We start from the raw sequence: 10,978 nt of genomic DNA on the forward strand, positions 1-10,978 counted from the left end.
CAGCTAGCTCGGGTTGTTCAGTTATTCGTTTCCTTATCTGGTCTATGTGGCGCCTCCATACTCGGTTGTCTTGTAACTCGACTAAATATGACTTTGGACCGGTTGCCTTTATGATTTGCCCTGCGAGCCAACTTGGGCCGTCCCCATAGTTGCGGGCCCACACTCGGTCGCCTATGCCCATTCCTCTCGTTTTTTCTAGTTCCCCCTTGTAACCCTCTGGTGTGTAATGGGGATTCAAACGGTCAAGTGGGCACCGGAGTTTCCGTCCCATTAGTATTTCGGCTGGGCTTCTGCCGGTAGCAGTGCTTGGGGTTCTGTGCTGAACGGCCAGAAAGAAATCTATCTTTGTTTGCCAGTCCCCTGGCTTGAGCCTGGACAATGCCTCCTTAGCGCTCCGGACGGAACGCTCTGCAAGGCCATTCGACGCAGGGTGGAAAGGCGCAGAGAGGGCATGTCGGATGCCCTCCTCTGCCAAGTATTCCTCGAACTGGGCTGCCGTGAATTGCGGGCCGTTGTCGGACACCAGAGTGTCAGGCAACCCGTGTGTTGCGAATAGGTGGCGCAGGGCTGCGATTACTGCCTCGGCCGTGGTGGATTTCATGAGTATGATCTCCAACCATTTAGAGAATGCATCGACAACCACGAGGAAAGTTTGGCCGTGGAAAGGGCCAGCAAAATCAATGTGGATTCTTGACCAGGGCCCTTGGGGTTTTTCCCATTCCCTGACTGGGGCCGTTGGGGGTAGAGGTCTGGACTCTTGGCAAGCCTGGCATTTCCCTACCCTCTCAGCAATCTCTGAGTCCATGAGTGGCCACCACACATAGCTTCTTGCTAACCCCTTCATCCTTACGATCCCTGGGTGACCCTCGTGGAGGAGGTCCAATACCTTTCCCCTTAATTTATCCGGGATTACCACACGATCACCCCATAACAGGCACCCCCCTTGAGCCGAGAGCTCATCACGTTTTTTGACAAATTCCTTAAACCGTTCGCCCGGCGCAGCGGGCCACCCTCTTGTACCCAACCGGTACAGTCCTTAACACAACGTCCCGGTATGATGCCGAGCCACTTCCTTAGATGTGACTGGGCCAGAGTCAAGAGTCAATCAGTAGGATGGGTGTCCCGGTGGGATCTTCGATCGCCCCTGGTAGTGGGCATCTGCTTAACGCGTCCGCATGCCCCACTTCTTTTCCTGGTCGATGTTGCAGCTTGTAAGAATAAGCGGCTAAGAAAATAGTCCATCGAGTCAATCGTGGCGAAAGTGCCACAGGCGTTGGGCGGTCACCAGCCAGTATTCCTAACAGCGGTCTGTGGTCAGTCACAATTTCAAAATCCCGCCTGAAAACATATTCGTGAAATTTTTTCACCCCTGACACAATTGCTAGCGCTTCCTTATCTAACTGGCTATAGTTCCTCTCTGGGGAGGACATCGTTCTGGAGTAGAAGGCTATAGGGGCTTCTGTGCCGTTTGGCAGTCTGTGGCTGAATACAGCTCCCACCCCGTAAGGGGAGGCATCGCAAACCAACACTAGTGGTAATGAGCTATGGTACTGGATGAGCAGGCTGTCGCTCGAGAGCAGGTTTTTTACTGCTTCGAAAGCCCTACTTTCCGACTTCCCCCAAGACCAAACGGTATTTTTTCCTAGAAGCTTATGCAGCGGTTCAGCAACGGTCGCTTTGTTTTTCAAAAAAACCGCGTAAAAATTCACTAGCCCTAGGAATGCCTGAAGCTCTGTTTTGTTTTTGGGCGCTGGAGCCTTTTTGATTGCCTTGACCTTGCTCTCAGTGGGGTGAATTCCTTTCTTGTCTATTCGGTAGCCCAAGAATTCGACGGATTCTACCCCTATCTGGCATTTGTTCACTTTAACCTTTAGTCCGGCTGACCGGAAAATGCCCAGAACCTTCCTCAAACGCTCCCCCAATTCCTCTACGTTTTCGGCTGATATCAGTACATCATCGAAGTAGGGAACTACCCCTGGGATCCCTTGGAGGAGACGTTCCATCAAATTTTGGAACAGCCCCGGTGCCACACTCACCCCAAATTGTAATCGGGTGCACTTGAAGGCCCCCCTGTGAGTTACAATTGTTTGGGCTTCGGCTGTGTTGGCGTCTACGGGCAGTTGTTGGTAGGCTTGAGCCAAGTCTAACTTTGCAAAGACTTGCCCTTGCCCCAAAGAGTGCAGCAAGTGTTGCACCACGGGAACTGGGTAAGCGCTTTTCTGTAAGGCTTTGTTTAGCGTCGCCTTGTAGTCAGCGCAGATTCTAATTGACCCATCTGGTTTTACTGGGGTGACGATTGGCGTCTCCCACTTTGCGTGATCGACTGGCACCAAAATCCCCTGATTTATAAGCTTATCTAGCTCCTTGTCAATTTTTGGTTTAAGGGCAAAAGGGACTCTCCTTGCCTTTAACCTAATGGGAGCTACCTGGGGGTCTAAGTTGAAGGAAATAGGGGTCCCCTTGTACTTGCCCAGGCAGTCCTTGAAGACATCTTCGAACTCGTTCATGAGCATGTCTTTCAGGTTACAGTCACTTCTGTAGATGCCAGTCACTCCCATGCCCAGTGCACGAAACCAGTCTAGTCCCAACAAACTAGGCAGGGTCCCTTCGACGATCGTGATGGGCAGGGTCTTCTTGTGTGGTCCGTACTCGACTCGGACGGAGGTTGTCCCTCGAACAGGGATGCGATTCCCTTGGTAGTCGTGGACTCGTAGCCGTTGTGTTTGCAGGTGGCGCTTTGCGACTGACGGCAGTGACTTCGCCAAAGTGTCCCAGGACATGATGGTGATCGCTGACCCGGTGTCTACGAGTCGGCACCGTACTCCTTCTATTTTGGGTTTGGTGAAGATCTTCTTCTCCACCCGGGTTGAGGCGCGGCCTATGACCACCGTCGTTTGGTTTGAATCCGCGCCTTTTTTGTTTGAGCCAATCGCGGGTCGCCTTGCCGATCCCACGCTCTGATTGGCCGATTTGAATTTTCGGCGGGAAGGTTGGGGAGCTCGACAGACTTGAGCTAGGTGCCCCTTCTTCTCGCACCGCCGACATGTTGTGTCCTTGAACTTGCAGCGCTGGCGCTGGTGTTGACCTCCGCAACTTCCACATTCGTCCCGGTCCTCTTTGCCGCGTTTCTCGGTTCGGCAGACCTCTTCCTCATCCTCACCGTCGGATTCGGTCTGGATCTCTTCTTGATGCACCGGGGTTGACTTTGTGCTCGCCTTTGGTGTGAGAGGCTTTTGCAGTGTCTCCGCCGCTTGGGTGGACATTTCATGCGCTCGGGCTTCGTCCAGGGCGTTTGCCAGCGTCAGATTGCTTTTCGATAGCAGTCGCCTCCGCAAACGCATGTCTCGGACCCCCCTGATGAGTTGCTCCAGCAGCACCTCGTCTAGGTCTCGGTACCCACAGTCTTTGGAGGCTTTCCGCAGGGTGGCCATGTAGTCGCTGATGGATTCGCCCTCTTGCTGCCGGCGCTCTCCAAATTCAAAACGCCGCACGTATTTGGACGGCGTTGGCGCGAAATGGTTTTTTAGCAGGGTTTGCAGAGTTTGCCACGATACCGATTGTAACGGCGTTGGCTCTGCCAGGGCTTCCGCGATGTCGATGACCTCGGGACCGCAGTGGCTCAAAAAGTATGCCCTTTTGCGGTTGTCTGGAACTCCTTGCAGTTCGTTGGCTTCTAGAAAGCTTTCGAAACGGGTCATATACGTTCCCCATTTCTCTTTAGCCGGGTCAAACGGTGCGGGCGGAGCGTAACTGGCCATCTCCGTTTTTCTGCCCTGTGTTTGCTGGGTTCGGTTCTTCCGTGCTTCAGCTCGGTTCTGGTGCTCCTTAGCCTTGAGATCCCACCTTCGTCGCCAGTGTTAAGTTCGGGAAGTAACGAGGCTGGAGACCAAGGTAGTGACAACAGCTCTTTAATATATGGTGAACCCAGCAACCAGGCTGGGGAAAAACAACCCTTTATATACTGTTTAACCGGCGGCTTCAACCAATCAGCAACGTGCTTGTTTCCCGCCTAAATATTTAAAGATACATAACAATTTATTTAGAGTAGATGATAATGCTTTAAAAAAAGGAGAAATGTAGTTGCTGTTATGAAAACACTTTTGAAAAGCTTTCTAGTACACACACAAAAGGCCAAATTTAAATTTATACAACAGGAACAATATAACATTTTAGCCACCCATATTTTAGACAGATTGTCTTTTATTTTCATTTAGTTACTAAAAAAAAATCATTCTTGTTCCACAAATTTCACAAAAATAGCTGGCAGGTTAGCAAATTAGGTGTAAGATTCTTTATTGCCTAAGATATTTTATTTCTTGATAGCCAAATATTCAAAGCGGTATTGGAAAGTCTATAAAAGAGAAAACAATTTATATGAATCATGAATTTGTGGTATCTTCCTAAAAAGGCCTATATGTTAAGATTGTCTTTCCTAACCTTAGCAGTGACAATGCCAGCTTACTCAGATGGAAAAAGCACCTAGATAGGGAAGGTTGTCTTAAGAAATAATTACTCATTGTTGTCTTTTAGACTGAATGCACCCCTCATAATGTTCAAAATATGTGAAATAAGTAAGATGGCTCAATGCTCATCTGACCCTAAACCCCATTCCCTTAATATCAGTCTACTCTCAGTGGTAGGCTGCTGCCGGTTTGAACTGGTTTGGGTGCCCACCTGCCCGGGTACAACCCCGCCTTATATCGCTGTGTTTTTGACGCAGCATATATGTGTGGAAAGCACGCATGAGCGAATTGCCAGGTTTTTTGACGCCGCACGCATGCGCAGATGGCGTCCTCACATTTCCAGTGCTGGGCAAATGGGTTGTTACACTACGTGACACCCACCTCCTTCTACTCTACCTGTGATAATTTGGATCTAGCTCTTTATTTCTGAATGTTGTACTTGGCCTAAAGCGTTTGGTTTCAACAGTTCATTTATATCGTTTTCACACATCTACCATCTTTCCCCGAAAATAAGACAGGGTCTTATTTTCTTTTGACCCCCAAAATATGGCCTTAGCCTTATTAACAGGGAGGTCTTATTATTTTTGAGGTGCAGGAGGCCCCTAAACATCAGCCTGCTGCAGGGGAATTGGTACCGGAGCGCCGACCAGCTGCTTCACTGGTGCTGCTCAGGCTGCTGCCTTCAACAATCGTGGCAGCTTTTAATTGGCTTCCCGTGCAAACAGCATGAGGTGAGAGGCAAGGCGGGGATGGGAGATGGGAATGGTGTACTTTGGTGTACAATGAAGTACTTTGGATTGCGTCTTGCTTCTCCGCCGTGTCTTACCTGACTTCCAGCTCCTGCCATAGCTGGCGAGGGAAGGGAGAACAGATGGCAAGGGGGGCCCTGTCTCTCTCCATGCGTCTCGCTTCTCTGCCTCCCCACCCCTCCCCACCTGCCACTCCCCCCTCGCCAGCTGAGATCGGCAAGCCTGATTTGGGGAGCTGAACAAGCTGCTGCCGCCCAGGAGGAGAAGAACATCAGAAATGGGCTCTCTCGCAGTGCCTCCTCTCTTTCTTTTTCTCCCGAGTAGCAGCGTTGTGTCCGGCTCACTGAACCTGGCCTGCTGATCTCAGGTGGCAGCGGCAGCAACTCTGACCCGATCCTCGCCGGCAATACTGCGGGCTAGAACCAGCCATGCCGATCCCACTTCATGGCTGCACAGACAGCCTGCACCGGCCAGTGCTCAGAACTCTGGTGCCAGTACCCCTCCTCCCAGGTCGACAGGGCTAGGGCTGGCAAGAGTTTGTTTGCGACGGCCACTAAGAGAAGGGGGTGTGAGCTAGGATTTGCGGGAGCAGCCTCTGTGAGGCCGTTCTGGGTGGATGGCAGGTGCATGTGGGGCATGTTCCCCCACTGTTCGCCCCCCCACCTCATCTTCTCACCACCTCACCTCATGCTGTTTGCACGGCAGCTGCGCATGCAGCTTATTTTCAGGGGGGCTTATTACAGTGTGGGCACTCGAAAGCCCAATTGGGCTTATTATCCAGACGTGCCTTATTTTTGGGGAAACACGGTATGTGGATGTATTAAACCCACTTCTATTTGCTGGCTTCTTGTTCTGAGCTGTATGCTTTCTATGAAGGCAAGATGCACTAGTGAGAGAATACAGAAAAATTATAAACAACTCTTTCCTACTGTTGCATGCTGATCTCTCCCACTTATTAATTGGAAGGTTCAAATCTAGGAAGCCCCCCTCTGGCATTTGCACAACATCTGCTTAATAACTTTAATGCCGATTCCCAATGGAAAGCAAAATGGTGGGTACAGGAAGATATATAGATGATCCTACGCAAAAGGTTCTAAGCTACCTCAGAAGCAATGGACAGTCCTGAATAGGATTCGCACTTCACATGGTGTCTGCTGGGATTCACTGCATAGGATCCTCCCTTTCATGTGACTGTGAAGTCCCACGTCAAATTGTAGATCACATGGTGATCAGTTGTAAGTTGAGGGCATACAGTATACCAGTCCAGTTTCTGATTTTTTTCCCCATATAAACGATGCTGTGCTTCAATGGTTAGATGGCGTTAGACACTGGTATCTAAATATAGATCCTTTTAATGTTCTTATTTTACTGTCTTTTAATTTAGATGAAATAGTAATATATATTGTAAGTCCATGTTGGCTATGCCACATGCTAAATAAACCCCACCTCCGATTTTCAAGCAAACAAATTCATTAGTTTCATCAGTTTTATTTTTAATGTAGAGAAATCTATGATTCACAATTGAATTTCCTTCCCTCATCACCCTCTCATATAGGCATGCATGTATGCATGTGTGTGTGTGTGTACACAGACACACAACAGTAAGAAAAGTCAAAGAGGAGGAATGGGAACAGTTTTTATGTTACCTTGTAGATCTCTAATAACAAACAATTCTAGGAATGCTGACAAAATGTATTTCTTTTTATTGAATTCCCTTTCCTTTATTATTGCAAAGCAAAGATGGTGGCAGTTTCGTTTTGTAGGAATTTAGCACCCACCCCCTCCTAGAAGAATGAAAATATTTTAGAAAATATTTAAAAAGGCAAAATATATTTCCCTGGATGAGAAATGGAGAAACATGTTTTAAAGACAAAGGAGCTCCCTGCAACTTCCTGCCACCCCCACCTTTGTCAATGGGCCATTAAAGCCTCAACCAAGCTCACTCATTTCCCCCCACCTTTGTCAATGGGTCAGAGGTAGAAACTCAATCCCCCCACCTTTGTTAATGGACCATCTTTTGCAACAAAATAGAACAGAAACTCACCACATGGCAAGGCTCAAGCAAGCTTGAGAGACAACCTACAACATTAGCTAACACTCCCACCCCCTGGGAGTGTGACAACCAATCAGGGTACTCTTCCTGTGCCCCAGAAAGTTCAAAGCTCAGAAAAAGCATAAAACGAGGGAGCACACAGGATCTCGGCCTTTTTCTGTTCAGGATCTCAAGCCATGTGATCCTGACCACCATTAAACCATCTTTCCAAGCAGCCTCCATGTTTCCAGTGTCTTTGTCCCCACTTGGAACTGAACCCAGATGGATATTTCTTCCAACAGTTTGTTCACATTTTTAAGTCTTGCCTCCTGTATTTTTTAAGCCAATTTGCAATACAGTTATCCTTCAGTGTGTTCCTTTTGTAGGTTATATTTGTTTGCTCATTGTAATGTGGCTTTTTGCAGTTGCATGCGTAAGTGCATATATTTGTGGAAACTGCAAATAAAAATCACATATTAAAATACATGGAAAATTTACATATGAAAATAAATGTTAATTTTGTGTACTTTTTTATTCATTGGTTACTGTTACTGTGAAAATTGGATAGAGATTGATAAAGGAAACAAATGAAAAATGATATTGACTGGAAACAGACTAATGTTTCAATATGCTGAAATCAATTTTAAGGCAGCCTCTATTTATTGTTCTATGTGAATTATTTACAACCTTGGTTGAAGTTGCTGAAAAATCAGACTTTACGCATGATTATATTGGAAATTTGTTTAATGCAGGATATCATTACGGATATGTCAGTTTGTTTTGCCATGATGAATAAACACACAAACAAACAAAAAAACCGATCAAGGCAGACCAAACTTCCACAAAAGTCATTTTCAACATTGGTTGAATATACCACCAGAACTCCTGGTGCAACTAACAAAACTAAATGTTCCCATAAACCATTTCTGCTCCAGAACCAATTTTAGAGAGTCTTCTCACAGGAATTCAAGAGAAGTACAATATAAAGGGAGAACAAGTTTGGGGAGTGGTTAAAGGCATTAGAAGAGAAAAGAGCCCTAGAAAGGAGACAATTCCTGAAAAATATTGCCAAAAAGCCTGCATGGACTTGTCCAGGTAGTCTCTGAGAAGTGCCCAATATTCTGTTCGTAAAATATGTGGGTATGTTTGTGGGGGGGAAAGAAAATCAATAAAAAATTGATTAAAAAAAAAAGAAGTGAACATGTGTTGTGGTCTGCCAGTAGCCTGCGGAGCTGGCCACGGAGTCAAACAGCAATGAGACTGAGGAAGAACATGGGCCATTCTTGGAAGCTGAGAAAGACCCGGATGAGGGCTCTGCGTTGGAGACAGAGATGGGACCAGGGTCATCTGGGAGTGATATGTGGAACCTCCAGAGGCTGACAGTAGTGAGGCAGAGGAACAGGAGGAGCCTGTCCCTAATCCACACATGAGAAAAGCTGCCAGAAGGCAAGAGCAGCTAAAGCAAAGAGGACGACTCGGGAGTAGGGCCAAGAGATAATTCGCCCTTCCCATAAAGCTTAAAAGACCAGCAACGGATTTTGGGCTCTTTGTCGGAAAACAACGTTGATAGCCTTGCTCCTTGTCTTGCTGCATTTATTTCTTGTCGGCGTCTTCTGCTTTTCAACTTTTGCGAAGAAAAGCCTTTGGCAGTTTGCCTAATTAGATCAAGGTTGGTGATAAGACTGAATAATTGTGTTATGAAGAATTTGCTTTGATTTAGTTTGGACTACACTAAGAATGAGTTAATTCTCAGCTGTTCTAATAAAGTCTATTTGTTTTTGAACTGATTGTGTCTACAACTACCTACTGGGGCCTGGGTCACAACAACATGATTGAACAAAAGAAGAAAAAGACCATATAAAGAAGAATTAATTCATCATGGATCCATTAAAAAATACTATTCTTTAAGCACTTTGGTTTGAATAGAATTTGAATAAACCTGTTTCTGTCTTTCAGTTCCAACTCAGCATTGGTTTCAAAGAGGTCTTCAGAAATAGTCTAATTTTTGCAGCTTCTTGAAAATCTAAATGTACAGGATCAAAATGGTATATGGTAACTGGTAAAAGAAAATGAAGGAGGCTTTCCAAGCTCAACTTTGACCACAGAATAAAAGAAGGAAGGAAGGAAGGAAGGATCCACCTAATAAGGATTTTTATTTATTTATTAACATGATGTTTGTTATTTTTTCCTGTTCTTTGGTAAATATCTGTTTATATTGTTTCTTGACTCAAAAATAAAAGTCAGGCATGAGATACCTGAAATATTTCTTCTAAACTTCAGTTTCCTTATGAAAACATTTCTGTTGATCAAGGTAGTGATTTTCCACAATTTTAAAATTCCACAAAATTATTATTGCAATATAAAACCTGACTTTCTGGCTTTGAATTTTCTACTGAGTGTTATCAAAAAGAACAATATACATATTTATTCCATACCAGCAAAATCCTCTGAGTTAAAGCCAGGAAAATTTAATATGTGAAACTTGAAAGACTGGGTTTTTTTTCCCCTACCATATTTATCCCAAGCAAGCATTACAATACAATTTTATTTTATTTTATTTTTGATCAGAGGCTTAGGTGTGAAATTAACCTGTCTGCTTTCCTTCTGGATGGTCATCGTACTTATTTCTGAATCTTGCCAGAGAAAGAATTCAAAAAGAAGCTGAAAGTCTGGAAAGCAATAAAACTGACATTCCATTGTAGAAGATGCCTGTACTACTACCGCTATGTATAAGTTGGAAAAATTCTCACAAGTTTTCTGAGACTTTCCCTTCTCCTTTCTTTCCTACATAAGATACTTCCATGCCTGCTACTCATAGTTCTTTTCCAGTGGTGGGTTTCAAATTTTTTTACTACCAGTTCTGTGGGTGTGGCTTGGTGAGCATGGCGTGGCTTGGTGGGCGTGGCTTGGCTGGCATGGCAGGTGAAGGATACTGTAAAATCTCCATTTCCTCCCCAATCCAGGAGAAGGTTACTGCAAAATCCCCATTTCCTCCCGATCAGCTGAGACTCGGGAGGCAGAGAATAGATGGGGGGTGGGGCCAGTCAGAGGTGGTGTTTATCGGTTCTCCGAACTACTCAAAATTTCCGCTACCAGTTCTCCAGAACTGATCAGAACCTGCTGAAATCCACCTCTGTTCCTTTCATTACAGAAACAAATAGTCCTTACCTAATGATTGCAATTGGAACTGGAATTTCCATCGTTAAGTATCTTGGTCATAAAACGCAACATCACATGACTGCACTGCTTGCTGATGGACAGTCCAGCACTTCTGATTGCCATAGCTAAGCAAAACATCACAGGTCATTAAGTAAGGACATAATGAGATCATTTGTTTGCTTCCCCATCTACTTTATTTGTAGGAATCACCAGATGGGCAGAGTATGAATGTAATAGATAAATAAATTAAATAAAGCTGGCATAGAAGGTTGCAAATGGCAATCATGTGGCCATCAGGATGCTGCGACCACTGTCAGTAGGAGGACCAGTTCTTATCATAACTTTGAACAGGTTGTTGAAGGAGTGATTCATTAAGTAAGGTTCTGCATTAGGATCATATTAAAGGTAAAGGTAAAGGTTCTCCTCGCACATATGTGCTAGTCGTTCCTGACTCTAGAGGGCGGTGCTCATCTCCATTTCAAAGTCAAAGAGCCAGCGCCATCTGAAGATGCCTCCGTGGTCATGTGGCCAGCATGACTCAATGCCAAAGGTGCATGGAACGCTGTTACCTTCCC

Source organism: Ahaetulla prasina, chromosome 1, assembly GCF_028640845.1.
Source record: "Ahaetulla prasina isolate Xishuangbanna chromosome 1, ASM2864084v1, whole genome shotgun sequence".
In the NCBI taxonomy this organism is placed as follows: Eukaryota; Metazoa; Chordata; class Lepidosauria; order Squamata; family Colubridae; genus Ahaetulla; species Ahaetulla prasina.